Source organism: Lathyrus oleraceus, chromosome 3 (genome assembly GCF_024323335.1).
Source record: "Lathyrus oleraceus cultivar Zhongwan6 chromosome 3, CAAS_Psat_ZW6_1.0, whole genome shotgun sequence".
NCBI lineage: Eukaryota > Viridiplantae > Streptophyta > Magnoliopsida > Fabales > Fabaceae > Lathyrus > Lathyrus oleraceus.
In genome coordinates this window covers 190,036,854-190,053,827 of record NC_066581.1, presented here as the reverse complement: position 1 = coordinate 190,053,827, position 16,974 = coordinate 190,036,854, and positions in this window count along the sequence as shown.

Genomic DNA, 16,974 nt, shown 5'->3' with positions numbered 1-16,974 from the left:
CAATCCTGGATGCTGTCAGGAGCAACTGTAGCAAACGTGATGTACAGATGTTGAACGATGATCCGCCTCTGCCGGGGATACGGTCTGATTGGTTAACACATGAATGCATATGTTTGAATTTTTCTATGGCATAATGCTCCATATTGAATGGAAATGCTACGCATTTTGAGGATGCAATGATCTATATGCCAAATGCAAATTATGAACTCCGGCTGGGGAGCCAAACTAATCAGATACTCCAACTCTGCAGGGAGACTCTGCTTGAGGAATACTCTGCGGGGAGAGCACCGACTTCTCACTCATGCTGGAGGAACAATACCATTGTTGGGGAAAGGATAGACTCCACTGGGGACATCCTTCAAAGGATCCACTCGGGGACTCCGCTTGGGAAGCAATCAATACAACTCTGCTGAGGACTACCCAACGGCAACTATGCTGAAGATTAACCAAAGCGATTGCGCTGAGGAACCATCAATACAACTCCTCTGGGAAATCAAACAAAGCAACTCGCTGGTGAAGTAATGAAACTACTCGCTGGGGAGTAACAAGACTTTGCTAGGGATAATCAGGCGACTTCACTGGGGAGAGCCAACCAATCCACAAGTGATAAACTCTGCTATGGGGAATAAACACTACTCCGCTGGGGACGACCCTTCTAATCCTCAAATAGGATAGACTCAGCTGGGGATGTAAACATCACTTTGCTACGGAAAACTCATCCAATCCACAGGTGGGATAACTGCTGGAGATACATTTCTTTGAACCCGCTCCACTCGGGGACTTGCTGAGGGACAATTATCAACACCAATCTCTGCTCGGGAGATCTGCTAGGGAAAGCAACTCTGTTGGGGATAACACACCAACCTGCTGAGGAAGAGCATAACTCTGGTGGGAAAGCAACATATCAGACCCTGTGCTGGGGAGAAACATCCATAACCCTGCTGGGGATAACAGTATTACAAACCGCTGGGGATACCACATCCTTCCAACCCAGTGGGGACTCTCCTGGGGAAAACACCTACCAGGCACTCAACGGGGAATCTCAACTGGAGAAATATTCCCTGGGAATACACCCACTGGGGAAATCTGCAAACACAGGCCTGCTGGGGATAAGCAATCCTTAGATCTGCTGAGGAAAGAAGGTATTATCCACAGACATCTCTGCATGGGAACATAGCTCTGACAGCTCTTAAACTGGTTTGGGCTGGGGAAACGTCCTCCACCCTGAGAAACATTCTGCCCCTGACACTCCCACTGAGGGACATGAAAACCATCAGGCTCGCTGAGGAGACACTGATCTCGAATCTGTCGGGGAGATACGGCTCGTTTGACATGGGATGCCGGTCGACTTGTCGAACACTGGTATTCATCATCCATCCACAGTGTCGACTTTCCACTTTTAATAACCTCCCAGACTCGTCTGGATTTTTCTGCTTCATCATCTAGCATTCCCAACTCGTCCGTATCCCACGGAGATCGAACTCCTGGGATTCACACATACTTTCCAATCATCAGACTTTGAAGAGTCTTCTTGATTAACTTTCCAGGATCGTCGTCGTGACTCTGTCATGGTCTTCTCACCATTCGTCTATCCCTTGCCCCTGATCAGGTTCTGTAGGGATTTCTTGCTAAAAGGGTTCACGTTACCACCGACAAGTGAATGAAGACATCTAACAGCACCTGCACAAGAGATTGTTAGATAAAAGCGTGCCCCAGGCGTGCCAACACTTCATCATCTTGGTCACTCAAACTTCCGAATAAGATTTCCAGATTTCAATCTTATAAGCATGCATCGGAAGGGCCCTCTATGTTTCAAAATGCAAATATTCTTATCGAAATAAAATGATGTTTTCGTAATCAAAGCAGTAATGACACAAAAACAAAATTTATTTGACTGAACACACACTTTATTGACTGAAACAAAAGGTGGCTCGAAGTCGAGCAACACACAGGAAGCAAACCCTGAAAAGAGGTGATTGCATACAAAAAGGAAAAATCTATCCTAATGGCAATGTGAAACCGTGATCTCATCGGGTTCCAACTCGGTCACACCTCATATGTCCTCAAGACTTTCCGCACTTTCTGTTTGCTGAACAAGACGCTTCCGATCGATCTCTGTCGGAGATTATCCAAGTGTATCTTCCAATATTTCAAACGATCATGCTGGACGCAGTTGTTCGTTCAATCCCTCTTTTGCCTGGACCGCCCTTTCGGGTTTCAGTCCACCGGGATACCCTTTTTGGCCCAAGTCGCCCATGTGGGGTTTTCAACTTGTCGGGTGTACAAATCTTTTCTTTTCTTATCCCTAACTTTTGCCCAAACCTTTTCTCTTTTTTTCTTGGTTCGCCGGGATGCCCTTTTTTGCCTGGATTTTTTCTTTCTTTCTTTTTTTTTTTTTTTTTTTTTTTGTTGTCCAGCGGGTCTCTTTTTCACGAAGTATCTTTTAACTGCGTCCGCACTCAGGGGATGGAAAATCCTCATCATCCGTGATCGTCAACAACAAGGCTCTGTCAGAGGAGACCTTTTTGACCACGAACGGACATTCATAACTGTTTATCCGCTTGCCCCCCAATCGTTGAGGAGGAAGGATCCTTTTCAACACCACATCTCTTCCATGCTACCCACGAGGTCGCACTTCTTGGTTAACAACACGCTTCATTTACTGGGTACAACTGCCCCATGACAAGTAACTGCCAGCCCTCTCCCTCAGTTAGGCTCAACGCGTCATACTGGGTCCTCATCCACTCGCCCTTTTTCAAACTTCTCATCCATCCGGACTCTCCACAATGAGATCTGGCCTCCAGCAGGCAATATCACTTCCATCCCATACTGAATGAAGAAGGCGCTGCCCCAGTAGACGCACGTACCAAAGTACAACCCTCAGGGTACCAACTTCGTACTCAGCCACCATCGTTGGTGCATTCAAATGTTGTCGGGGAAGCACCAGCTCACTCACTTTAAACTCTCCCCATCAGACATCAGAATCCGTTCGGATTCAGGGTCAGGCCCCTCCTCCGGGATCGGTCACTCTCAATCTTTCGATTTGAGTACCTCGAGATGTCCTCATCAGGGACCTCAAACTTCCTGGGTTGAGAATCATCAATGAGTCGCTGTATACCATGAATCATTCAGAATTACTTTTCCATCTTGCAACCCGTCCGGTCAATGCTAGCTTTTTCAAGCACATACTTGATCAGATCCATCTTGGACATCCATAAAGTGGTATGAACCAGCATACTGTCTCAGTCGGCGAGCAGCCTTTGCCAAAGTACATCAAGTTTTCTCGAGCAGTGAGTGTATTGTTTCACAGTCGATAAACTTTTTGCTTAGGTAAATTGCATGCTCTTTTCGACAAGACTCGTCATGCTGACACAATACGCACCTCATAGACCCCTTGAGGGCTGTCAAGTACCAGATTAACAGTTGTTTCTTCCAAGGAAGGTATCAGAATCAGAGGTTCCTGCAACTTATTCTTTTTTCAAATGCCCCTTGGCAATCATCATTCCACCTGACCGTTTGCTTTCTTTTTTTTTGTTTTCGGTTCAGGCGTTTCTTGCATTATTTTCTTTTTTCCCTTTTTTTTTTTTTTTTTGCAGGATCAACCTCAGTTCCTCTTTCGTTCACAATAAGCCTCAGCAACTTACCGGACAGCACTCCACAAGTGCACTGGTTCGGACTCAACAGTATGAGTTATCTCAACCGGTCAAACAACTTGCCCCAGATCCACCGGATGCCCCTCTTCGGCTTGGGACTTTGCTATCATGTCGTCAACATAACAATCGATTCTACGATGAATCATACCATGAAACAAAGTCATTCTGATGCGCGGCACCGGTGTCCTGCTCCTCTAGAGGACAGTCTTCTCTCCATTGTAGCTTGTGTATAACGACATTGATACCCAACCCTGGCGTATCCTGATACGACCAGGCGAAGGTGTCCACATGCTCCTACCATTCTGCCCTCAACTCGTCTCTGAAGCGGCCTCGATTTTCACTTTCTGACCTCGGCGGTGTTTGGAGTATCAATCTTGAATCGCTCCTCGTGCGGTTGAATCACCCTCTCCTCTTGTCTTAACAACCTAGCTCCAACAGATCACGATCTTCTTCGCCTTTTTCTTCGGCATGATAGAGCGGAACGTCGAAGTCATACAAAGGTGTAACCAAATTGTTATCAATGAGATCAGGAGGATAACCACTTTTGAGGTCGGAACAAGACGAATCAAAAGGAAAGAAAAATGAAATTAAACATTGCCATTTTTTTTTATATTTGCAAAATAATTGAAAAACAGGGAACACCGCTTTTAATTACAAAAACATCCATTCATTACTGATGCAAAATGTTGCATAATGAAACACATGAGATGGCCCTTACAATGGACCATTACGTTTCGGGCAAAACGTATGGCTTTCATGCAAACAAAAATTGAAAAACAGAAATACTACTCTTCAGGATGAGTGACAGTGATGCTTTTGGAGTCCTTCCAGTTTCCTGGTACGCACGACCTTATCCACAACTCGAGCTTGCGGTCACAGTCGATCTCTCCACTCACTGAACAAGCGTGATCAGGATCCAGCATTCCTGCACTGACAAAGGGGTACGGTGGACGACATCTTCTGTTTGGTCTAGACGACTCTTGATCCGGCTGATAACCGACCCCAAACATGTCTGCTTTTACCACGATGTCAATGATCCTGCCCCAGCCTTGGGCCTCTTGATTCTTCACCACCTCGAGAGCTTGTTTATAAGAAGAAATGGACAGCTTCTTCTCTTTCTCAGCAACAAGGGCGTTCTCTACCTGGACGGTTTCAACTGCCAGACTGGGTGCTCTACATCTTACATCGTCCATTTCTACTTTCTTCATCCTCTGGGTCGTATCTTTCATCAATACACACCCCTCTGTGGTGACGGTCGCACAACAAATATCGACAACAGGGAAAGCTCCATCCTGCATCAGAGATTTTGGGACCACAGACATTGGAACCTTTAACTGATTCTCCTCAGCCACTTCCATTCCTCTCTTGTTCTTTTTCACCATCTTTACCTTTACAGGACCCTGCCTGGGTACGGGGTTGACATCCTCATTCATTATCTGTGCCAAGCTGATAGCCTTGGAGTCCACCATATCTTGAATGATATGCTTAAAAGCTCTACAACCCTCAATGTTGTGTCCGGGTGCCCCAGAGTGAAACTCGCACTTGGCACTCTCATCATAGTGTGCGGGCCTCCGCTGCTGTTCTATAGGAATCAAAATCCTCGGCCGAACTAATCCCAGATCCCTCAACCTCTTGACTAGAAGGGTATAAGTCACGGGTGGCTCCTCAAACTGATGATCCTCTTTCTTCTTCTTCACCTGGCTCTTAGCTCTCGGTGCCTTCTGTTGAGGTGGCAGTTGTTGCTGTTGAGCAGGTGGATTACTGACAGGAGTGGTTACAGTGGCAGCATAAGGGTGATAACGATCTTTACTATATTCTTTCCTTGCTGGCATACCAACTGGCTCAACCTCCTTCTTGAATGGATCACACTCGGAGGGTTGCTTTGCTAAAGTACCAGAAGGTTTGTTCACTTCGGAGGATGGAGCCTTCCCCTGAACTTTCTCCACTATCAGCCACTTCTCAATCTTTTCCAATCTCTCAGACATGGCTTTCTGCCCCAAGGCAAGCCCTTGCGCAACACTGAACAAGTCCCTCATCATCTCTTTCAGTTCAAGGATGTCGGTGTTGGGAAGATCCATCAGCTTGGATTTGCTGACCCCAGCAAGTTATCTGAACAGACGAGCTATGCGCCTCGGTTGAACACTGAAACCTACAAAACAGCAAATGGGTTAGTATGACTCACACATGCGATGTCTGTCTGTACTAGGAATATTCTGTCCTTTGATTCCGGTTTCATCGAGACAGATAAAATTTTATTAACAGCATTCTGACATCTGGATGTCTCTCAACCTGAGTCTCAATTAAAAATAATGGACCCTGAGCACGGACAGACATGAGTTGAATGCAGATGAATGTGAAATGATATGATGCAAATGCATGAATGCAGGCCACTGTGCCACCAAGTCATCTGTAGACCCATTAAGTCTCTGAACCAGTCACAGTTATCTGAAGGACTAGGTCACCATAAATCCAACTTGGGGAGTTCCGAAATAAACGGAACCGGAGATTACATCAATATCATCACAGGAACATCCACTGAACGGACGACAACCGGATCCTCTGAACAAGTACTCTCAACTCAACCCGGGGCTCCGAAATAAACGGAACCCGCTGATAAACCACGGACAGAACTCTGGCGTCCCGGAAATAAATGTCCACAATTCACAGTCACCATCAGTACCAAGAGTCACCAACAAGTCACCAACAAATCAGCAACTGTACCTGTAATGATCATTCCCTCCCCACTTACGGGTGTCATCTAGGCCAGGGTAAGGTCGAGAGAAACGCAGCATAAATAACCTTTCGCAAGATATCATCATATACACACCCGAAGTATGTAACGATAATATCCCACCAGGGTCTGAACTGCTCGTGATATCAATGTTCCGCTAAGTGGCGCATACCACCCGCTTCCCATGAATCACTCTATTCCTAGGGTTCCTAGATTTCACTCATAGCCTGGGTATTGGGCCTTTTACCTCGAGTAACTCCCACCCCAAACAGAGAGACACAGCACAACCAGCAGATGAATATGAATGAATGCAAACATTAATGCAAACAATAAATGCAAACAATAAATGCAAACAATAAATGAAATGAATGCAATAAAAAACAGCAGATAGCAACCAAAGCCCTAACCTAGAGAACGCTAGGAGAGACTCGCTTAGGGAAGATGGACCAGCAAGAGGTCAACTTCTCTAGAGTCCCCAGCAGAGTCGCCAGCTGTCGCATTATGTAACACCCCGATAATAATATGGTAATTATTTAAATTAAGTTAATAATATATTTATTAATTTAATTAGATAATTGGATTATTATTATTATTATTTTGGAATTATTGAATTATTATTATTATTGGAATAATAATTATTTGAAAATATATATAAGCTGGAATAAGTAAAAAGAGTTCATTTTGGAAAATAAGGTTTTCACGTGAAACTCAGAGAAGCGGCTGAAAGAGGCAGAGCAAGAGGAAGAGCTAGAGAGCAAGGGTTGGAGAACGGAAAAGCTTGAAAGCTCAAAGTTGCCGGATTAACTCAGGTAAGGGGGGTTTATCGTCGTTTAACGGGTATTATGGGTTAGCATGTAATGGGTAGTGATAAACCGTCGAATTGACCCTAATTGGGATTGTGAATGCTGAAAATGATGTTGGATAAACTGTGTTAAAAACTGTAATTGAATCGATAATGGTGTGTGTCGTAATTTACTGGACGTATAGCTTTTAACGGAATTGGAATCGGAGGTCCGGAAGTCCTCTAACGGCGGAAAATGCGGAGAATTCTGCATTCTGCTTTGTGTTAGCGCAGGAACTACTGTTTTGTCTGTGTTAACCGGTTAACCCAGGGTGTTAACCGGTTAACACTGTTACGAATTGAGAATTAGTGCTGTTTTGCCTGCGTTAACCGGTTAACCCAGGGCGTTAACCGGTTAACACTGTTAAGTTTTGGGCAGTAAGCGTGTTTTGCCTGCGTTAACCGGTTAACCCAGGGCGTTAACCGGTTAACGCTGTTGCAGAGTGGAAAAATTGTTAGTTTAAATGTTGTGTGCCTAATTGGTGGTTGCCTATATCAGTGTGTGATATAGTAGGGATTATTTCCCGCTGTTTTGAGCAGTATAGGTATTAGTAGAGTGTGCTAATACTGTGTTTAATTATTTGACATGATATGATGTGTTGATACATGTGTTGATGATGTATGATGATATGCATAATGCTGTGAATATATATATTATGCATGTATTTGTGAATGGACTGTTGTATGGCTTAGAGTGTGAGCATATGTCCATTGTGGATTGTTGTTGATGTTGCATTGCTAGATGATTAGCGTGCATAGCATAGCCTTCGGGGCTGTAGCTAATTCCCATGGTGAGGAATTAGTGAGTGAATCATTGTGGATTTGTTGTTGATGTTTGCATGCTAGATGATTAGTATGCATAGCATAGCCTTCGGGGCTGTAGCTAATTCCCATGGTGAGGAATTAGTGAGTGAGTCATTAGATCTCAAATGAGTGGGACTAGTGAGCTTAGTAGCCGTATCTGGATTTGATCGGTGAGCTTGAACTATATGTTCAAGAATAGTCGGTACCGCATGTGTGGAGTCTCATTGCATAAATTATGTATGGCGTATAATATGAATGGATGTATTCCAATGTTATACGTGTGTGGTGTTGCTAGTGAGTATGAATATGAGTTGTATTGGTGTTGAGTATGATGTTTGAGTTGGTGTGCCGTTACTAAATGTGTGAATACGATTAGGGTGATTAATGTGTTAAATTACTTAACATGACATTATATTCTATAATGCTTATTATATCGATTGAGGAACTCACCCTTACAACTATTTTTCAGGTAACGAGCAATGAGTTGAGTAGAAGCTAATGCTTGGAGTCTAGTGTAGTCTCCTAAGTGGGTCATGCTCTGATAGATGTAACATCGGGAGGGAACATTTTTAATATTGTTGTTGATGATTGTTGAACCAGTTTACATGTAGTATGTTGCATGTTTTGAATGATCGATTTGATCTCTATCCGCTGCGTATTGTGCAAATGTTTTATGTTTTGAGTTAATGAAAGAGCATGACAGTTATTATGGTGTGAAATGTTGTGTGACACCCTTGATTGCATATTTACTCTGATTGATATGTGTTATTTTAATTATATACTTGGGGTATTTTAGAAGGGTGTTACATTAGTGGTATCAGAGCATAGTCGGTCGAGTCGAGTCGTAATTATTCTGTTCCCCTGTACGGGATAGGTGTTGTGTAACCCTATCAGTACTTATTGTTTTAGCTTGTTGGGTTTTCAGAATAGAGATGGCTGGAAGAGGTAGAGATGATGCTGCGATTGCTGAGGCTCTGGGTATGCTAGCTGGAGTACTTGGAGGGAATCCGAATGTGGTGGGAATGGGAGCTGCTCGTCAACTGAGTGAGTTCCAGAAGAACAATCCTCCAATGTTCAAGGGAGCATACGATCCAGATGGCGCTCAGAAGTGGTTGAAGGAGATAGAGAGAATCTTCCGAGTGACTGAGTGTGCCGATAACCAGAAGGTCAGGTTCGGTACGCATATGCTGTCAGAAGAGGCTGATGATTGGTGGGTTGCTACCCGCACTGAGTTGGAAACTGCTGGGAATGCTGAAATCACTTGGGCTGTGTTCAGAGAGAGATTCCTGAGGAAGTACTTTCCAGAAGATGTCAGAGGAAAGAAAGAGATAGAGTTCTTAGAGTTGAAGCAGGGCAACAAGTCTGTTACGGAGTATGCTGCTAAGTTCACAGAGCTGTCGAAGTATTATACTCCCTATAATGAGGCTGCTGGAGAATTTTCGAAATGTGTGAAGTTTGAGAACGGGTTACGTCCCGAGATCAAGCAGGCTATTGGATACCAACGGATCAGAGTGTTTTCTGACTTGGTTGACTGTTGCAGGATTTTTGAACAGGATTCCAAAGCCAGAGCAGAGAGCTATCAGCAAAGGGTTGATAGGAAAGGCAAGAATCAGAATGATCGTGGAAAACCGTATGCAGCTGGCAAAGGTTTTCAGAAGCAGAGTGGGAAGAAGAGGCCTAGTGGGGGAGACTCTAGCGCCCCTGCTAAGTGTTATAGATGTGGTCGGGCTGGACATTGTGTCCATGAGTGTACCAGTGCTGAGATGAAGTGTTTCAAGTGTGGCAAAGGTGGTCATTTGGCTGCAGAGTGTCGGTTGAAGACTGTAACTTGTTTCAACTGTGGAGAGGTGGGTCATATCAGTCCACAGTGTCCTAAGCCGAAGAAGGAGAATCAGTCAGGAGGCAAGGTCTTTGCCTTATCGGGTTCTGAGACTTCTGCAGATGATCGTTTGATCAGAGGTACGTGTTATATAAATGGCTTTCCTCTTGTAGCTATTATTGACACCGGTGCTACTCATTCCTTTATATCTTTGGATTGTGCTGTGGAACTTAAGTTAGAGATATCTGAGATGTATGGTAGTATGGTGATTGATACTCCTGCAAAGGGTTCAGTGACTACTACTTCAGTTTGTTTGAATTGTCCTTTGAGTATTTTTGGTAGAGACTTTGGGATGGACCTTGTGTGTCTTCCACTAGTGCAGATTGATGTTATCTTGGGTATGAACTGGTTGGTGTTTAACCGGGTTTCCATCAACTGTTTTGATAAGACTGTAATATTTCCTGAGATTGAGGAAGGGAAGAGTTTGTTTCTATCAGCGAGGCAGGTGAATGAGGCAGTAGCGGATGGGGCAGAGTTGTTTATGCTGTTAGCGACTTTAGAGGCTAAAGATAAACTGGCAATTTGTGATCTAGCCGTGGTGTGTGATTTTCCTGATGTGTTTCCAGAAGAAGTGAATGAATTACCGCCAGAGCGTGAAGTTGAGTTCTCGATTGATTTGGTACCTGGTACTAGACCGATATCGATGGCTCCGTACCGTATGTCTGTTGTTGAGTTAACTGAATTGAAGAGTCAGTTGGAAGATCTGTTGGATAAGAAATTTATTCGTCCGAGTGTGTCACCGTGGGGTGCACCAGTGTTATTGGTTAAGAAGAAAGAAGGTACTATGAGGTTGTGTGTGGACTACAGGCAACTGAATAAAGTGACGATCAAGAATCGGTATCCTTTGCCGAGGATTGATGATTTGATGGATCAATTGGTTGGTGCGAGTGTGTTCAGCAAGATAGATTTGAGATCTGGGTATCATCAGATACGTGTGAAAGCTGAGGATATTCAGAAGACTGCTTTCAGAACAAGGTATGGACATTATGAGTATTCTGTAATGCCTTTTGGTGTGACTAATGCGCCTGGAGTATTTATGGAGTATATGAATAGGATTTTCCATCCGTACCTAGATAAGTTTGTTGTGGTGTTTATTGATGACATTTTGGTGTATTCGAAATCTGAAGAAGAGCATGCTGAGCATTTGAGAGTGGTTTTAGAAGTTCTCCGAGAAAAGAAGTTATTTGCTAAACTGTCTAAGTGTGAATTTTGGTTAGAGGAGGTTAGTTTTCTTGGTCATGTGATTTCAAGAGGTGGTGTTGCTGTTGATCCTTCTAAGATAGAAGCGGTGTCTAAGTGGGAAGCTCCGAAGTCTGTTGCTGAGATTCGAAGTTTTCTTGGTTTGGTTGGTTATTATAGGAAGTTCATTGAGGGATTTTCTAAGTTGGCGTTACCGTTGACGATGTTGACTAGAAAGGGGCAAGCGTTTGTTTGGGACTCAAAATGTGAAGAAGGTTTCCAAGAGTTAAAGAGAAGGTTGACTACTGCTCCTATTCTGATATTACCGAGTCCGTCGGAATCATTTGAGGTTTATTGTGATGCTTCATTGTTGGGTTTGGGTGGTGTGTTGATGCAGAATAAGCAGGTTATAGCTTATGCTTCGAGACAACTGAGGGTTCATGAGAGGAACTATCCGACACACGATTTAGAGTTGGCAGCTGTGGTATTTGTTTTGAAGTTATGGAGGCATTACTTGTACGGGTCAAGATTTGAGGTTTTCAGCGACCATAAGAGTTTAAAGTATTTGTTTGATCAGAAAGAACTGAATATGAGACAGAGGAGATGGTTAGAATTTCTGAAGGATTATGACTTTGGTTTGAATTACCATCCGGGTAAAGCAAACGTAGTAGCTGATGCATTGAGTCGGAAATCATTGCATATGTCTATGTTAATGGTTAAAGAATTGGATTTAATTGAGCAGTTTAGAGATTTGAGTTTGGTGTGTGAGAGTACTCACAATAGTGTTAAATTGGGAATGTTGAAATTAACGAGTGGTATTCTGGATGAGATTAGAGAGGGTCAGAAATCCGATATGCTTTTGGTTGATAAGTTGACTTTAGTGAATCAAGGTCAAGGTGGTGAATTCAGAGTTGATGAGAATGGTGTTTTGAAATTTGGTAATCGGGTGTGTATTCCGGATGTTACCGAACTTAAGAAGAGTATTCTGGAGGAAGGACATCGTAGTGGCTTGAGTATTCATCCTGGAGCTACGAAGATGTATCATGATTTGAAAAAGTTATTTTGGTGGCCGGGGATGAAAAGAGAAATTGCGAGTTTTGTTTATTCCTGTTTGACTTGTCAGAAGTCAAAGATTGAGCATCAGAAGCCGTCTGGGCTAATGCAACCGTTGGCTATTCCAGAGTGGAAGTGGGATAGTATCAGTATGGATTTTGTTTCTGGTTTACCGAGGACAAGTAAGAATTTTGAAGCCATTTGGGTGATTGTTGACAGATTGACAAAATCGGCTCATTTCATTCCGATCAGAATGGATTATCCGTTAGAGAGATTAGCCGAGTTGTATATTGAGAAGATTGTAAGTTTGCATGGTATTCCGTCTAGTATTGTTTCGGACAGAGATCCTAGATTTACATCGAAGTTCTGGGAAGGTTTGCAGAGGGCTTTGGGAACTAAGCTGAGATTGAGTTCTGCATATCATCCGCAGACTGATGGTCAGACTGAGAGGACGATTCAGTCACTGGAGGATCTTTTGAGGGCTTGTGTTTTGGAAAAGGGAGGTGCTTGGGATTGTTACTTACCTTTGATTGAGTTTACCTACAACAATAGTTTTCATTCGAGCATTGGTATGGCACCGTTTGAAGCTTTGTATGGTAGGAGATGTCGGACACCTTTATGTTGGTATGAGTCCGGTGAGCGTGCTGTGGTTGGACCGGAGATTGTTCAACAGACTACGGAAAAGATTAAGATGATTCAGGAGAAGATGAAAATTGCTCAGAGTCGTCAGAAGAGTTATCACGACAAGAGGAGGAAGTCACTTGAATTTCAAGAGGGAGATCATGTGTTTCTTTGTGTTACTCCGATAACTGGTGTTGGTCGAGCTTTGAAGTCGAAGAAGTTGACACCTCGATTTATTGGTCCTTATCAGATTTTGGAGAGGATAGGGGAGGTAGCCTATCGTGTCGCTTTAACGCCGTCGCTTGCGAATTTGCATGAGGTTTTTCATGTGTCTCAGTTGAGGAGGTACATTCATGATCCGTCGCATGTAGTCCAAGTAGATGATGTACAGGTGAGAGATAACCTGACTGTTGAAACATCACCTATGAGGATCGAGGATCGAGAGTTGAAGCAGTTGCGGGGTAAAGAGATTGCCTTGGTGAAGGTAGCTTGGGGAGGACCAGCAGGTGGCAATGTGACTTGGGAACTTGAGAGTAAGATGAAGGAGTCTTACCCAGAGTTGTTCGCTTGAGGTATGTTTTCGAGGACGAAAACTCTTTTAGTGGGGGAGAGTTGTAACACCCCGATAATAATATGGTAATTATTTAAATTAAGTTAATAATATATTTATTAATTTAATTAGATAATTGGATTATTATTATTATTATTTTGGAATTATTGAATTATTATTATTATTGGAATAATAATTATTTGAAAATATATATAAGCTGGAATAAGTAAAAAGAGTTCATTTTGGAAAATAAGGTTTTCACGTGAAACTCAGAGAAGCGGCTGAAAGAGGCAGAGCAAGAGGAAGAGCTAGAGAGCAAGGGTTGGAGAACGGAAAAGCTTGAAAGCTCAAAGTTGTCGGATTAACTCAGGTAAGGGGGGTTTATCGTCGTTTAACGGGTATTATGGGTTAGCATGTAATGGGTAGTGATAAATCGTCGAATTGACCCTAATTGGGATTGTGAATGCTGAAAATGATGTTGGATAAACTGTGTTAAAAACTGTAATTGAATCGATAATGGTGTGTGTCGTAATTTACTGGACGTATAGCTTTTAACGGAATTGGAATCGGAGGTCCGGAAGTCCTCTAACGGCGGAAAATGCGGAGAATTCTGCATTCTGCTTTGTGTTAGCGCAGGAACTACTGTTTTGTCTGCGTTAACCGGTTAACCCAGGGTGTTAACCGGTTAACACTGTTACGAATTGAGAATTAGTGCTGTTTTGCCTGCGTTAACCGGTTAACCCAGGGCGTTAACCGGTTAACACTGTTAAGTTTTGGGCAGTAAGCGTGTTTTGCCTGCGTTAACCGGTTAACCCAGGGCGTTAACCGGTTAACGCTGTTGCAGAGTGGAAAAATTGTTAGTTTAAATGTTGTGTGCCTAATTGGTGGTTGCCTATATCAGTGTGTGATATAGTAGGGATTATTTCCCGCTGTTTTGAGCAGTATAGGTATTAGTAGAGTGTGCTAATACTGTGTTTAATTATTTGACATGATATGATGTGTTGATACATGTGTTGATGATGTATGATGATATGCATAATGCTGTGAATATATATATTATGCATGTATTTGTGAATGGACTGTTGTATGGCTTAGAGTGTGAGCATATGTCCATTGTGGATTGTTGTTGATGTTGCATTGCTAGATGATTAGCGTGCATAGCATAGCCTTCGGGGCTGTAGCTAATTCCCATGGTGAGGAATTAGTGAGTGAATCATTGTGGATTTGTTGTTGATGTTTGCATGCTAGATGATTAGTATGCATAGCATAGCCTTCGGGGCTGTAGCTAATTCCCATGGTGAGGAATTAGTGAGTGAGTCATTAGATCTCAAATGAGTGGGACTAGTGAGCTTAGTAGCCGTATCTGGATTTGATCGGTGAGCTTGAACTATATGTTCAAGAATAGTCGGTACCGCATGTGTGGAGTCTCATTGCATAAATTATGTATGGCGTATAATATGAATGGATGTATTCCAATGTTATACGTGTGTGGTGTTGCTAGTGAGTATGAATATGAGTTGTATTGGTGTTGAGTATGATGTTTGAGTTGGTGTGCCGTTACTGAATGTGTGAATACGATTAGGGTGATTAATGTGTTAAATTACTTAACATGACATTATATTCTATAATGCTTATTATATCGATTGAGGAACTCACCCTTACAACTATTTTTCAGGTAACGAGCAATGAGTTGAGTAGAAGCTAATGCTTGGAGTCTAGTGTAGTCTCCTAAGTGGGTCATGCTCTGATAGATGTAACATCGGGAGGGAACATTTTTAATATTGTTGTTGATGATTGTTGAACCAGTTTACATGTAGTATGTTGCATGTTTTGAATGATCGATTTGATCTCTATCCGCTGCGTATTGTGCAAATGTTTTATGTTTTGAGTTAATGAAAGAGCATGACAGTTATTATGGTGTGAAATGTTGTGTGACACCCTTGATTACATATTTACTCTGATTGATATGTGTTATTTTAATTATATACTTGGGGTATTTTAGAAGGGTGTTACACATTACGCGAAAAACCGGCGGGAAACAAGAACAACAGAGCCGCCACCGTGCGTTATTTATCCCAAAAGAGGGAAAGGAAACGCTCAGAGTAAACCTGGAAAAGACGTGGTCTCGCGACCAAAGAGAATGGGATCGGGAGTCGGTTATGCGAAGGGAATGTATTAGCACCCCTACGCATCCGTCGTACTCGACGGGATCCACGCACAAAAGGAAGGAAAGTGGTTGCTAAAACACTGCTCACACACACACACACTGGCTGAAAGAGACACAAGAAAACAGACTGAAACTGACTCGGCAGTATATCGCATCCTGGGCCTACTTAGTCTATCAAGCATAGACATCAGAGTCTAAGTAGTTCAGACTGGGGAAACGACACATGCTCGCTAGGATATCGCATCCTATGCATACGTATCTCCTTGGACGAAGGAGAATCAGAGCATTCGTAGCTCGGCTAACACGCACACAAACAAACACAAGCAAAGGCAAACGTGGAGCCTGAATGCCAATCACTGGACTTACATCAGCATCCGAACCAAAACACACACAAGAAGGCAAACGTGGAGCCCGAATGCCAATCACTGGACTTACATCAGCATCCGAACCGAACACACACAAAGAGTGTGGAGACACAAAGGTTAAAAAGAAAAGAAAAGGCGCCCGGAGAGATCAGCTCAATCTCCTGCCTACGTACCTCATCTGGTATGAGGATCAGGGCGACGTAGTTCCCCTACGGAGGGACACAGGACTAGCCTAACCAGATAACAGAGGGAGACACAACTAGGGAGACTACGACTCGAGCCTAGATGTTATCATGCAAATTCATCCCTAAGTTAAGGTTTCTAGCTAACTTGCACGGGAGGCAAGCCTATCCTAAACATGACTTGCACAGGAAGCAAGCCAAACCAAACCTATCTTGCACAGGAAGCAAGCGAAAGCAAACCAATCTTGCACAGGAAGCAAGCTAAAGCAAACACACAAGCACAAATAGCACACACTATATGCAATCAAATGGGCTCAATCAAGGTTAGGTTTTAGTCGAGGGGTCATATCAACCTCAACAAACAAACCACTGTAACAGGGTAATGTTAGCTCTTAACCCTAACATTGAGAGTTAGGGTGAAGCTGATGAAAGGTGAGTGAAGATGAGACTTCACAGCTCTTATCCCTGGCCTGGGAGAGCTTAAGATAGGAATGTGTGGGTCCAGAAAGTGGGAACCCTTCTACACATATGACACTGACTCAACTGTACAACTGTACAAGATCTTGGGTTAGTATCTGCAATGCATCAACACAGTGGTGTGAGCAAAGCAGATGACACACAGAATAGCAGGGGATGGATTGCACATCCCTTGTATCTGCCAATGCCTCTTCACTTAGGAGGTCTTTGAATATGTACAAGGACAAATGTAAACAAACACAAACATTGCCTCTTAAGGAGGACTTCAGACAGGTGCCTGGCCAAGTAACAGGCCAGGTCTTCCAGACTACATGGAGTTAGAATATTATACCTCAATGCAAATGCTCTTAAGCAAAGCAAATCAAGTTCTCAATAGAACTAAAGCAACTAATGTACCTGAAATCAATCAAATACAATCAGTACTCAGACAAACCAACATTAAACAGCAAATGGTTAACAGTTAATTATACAC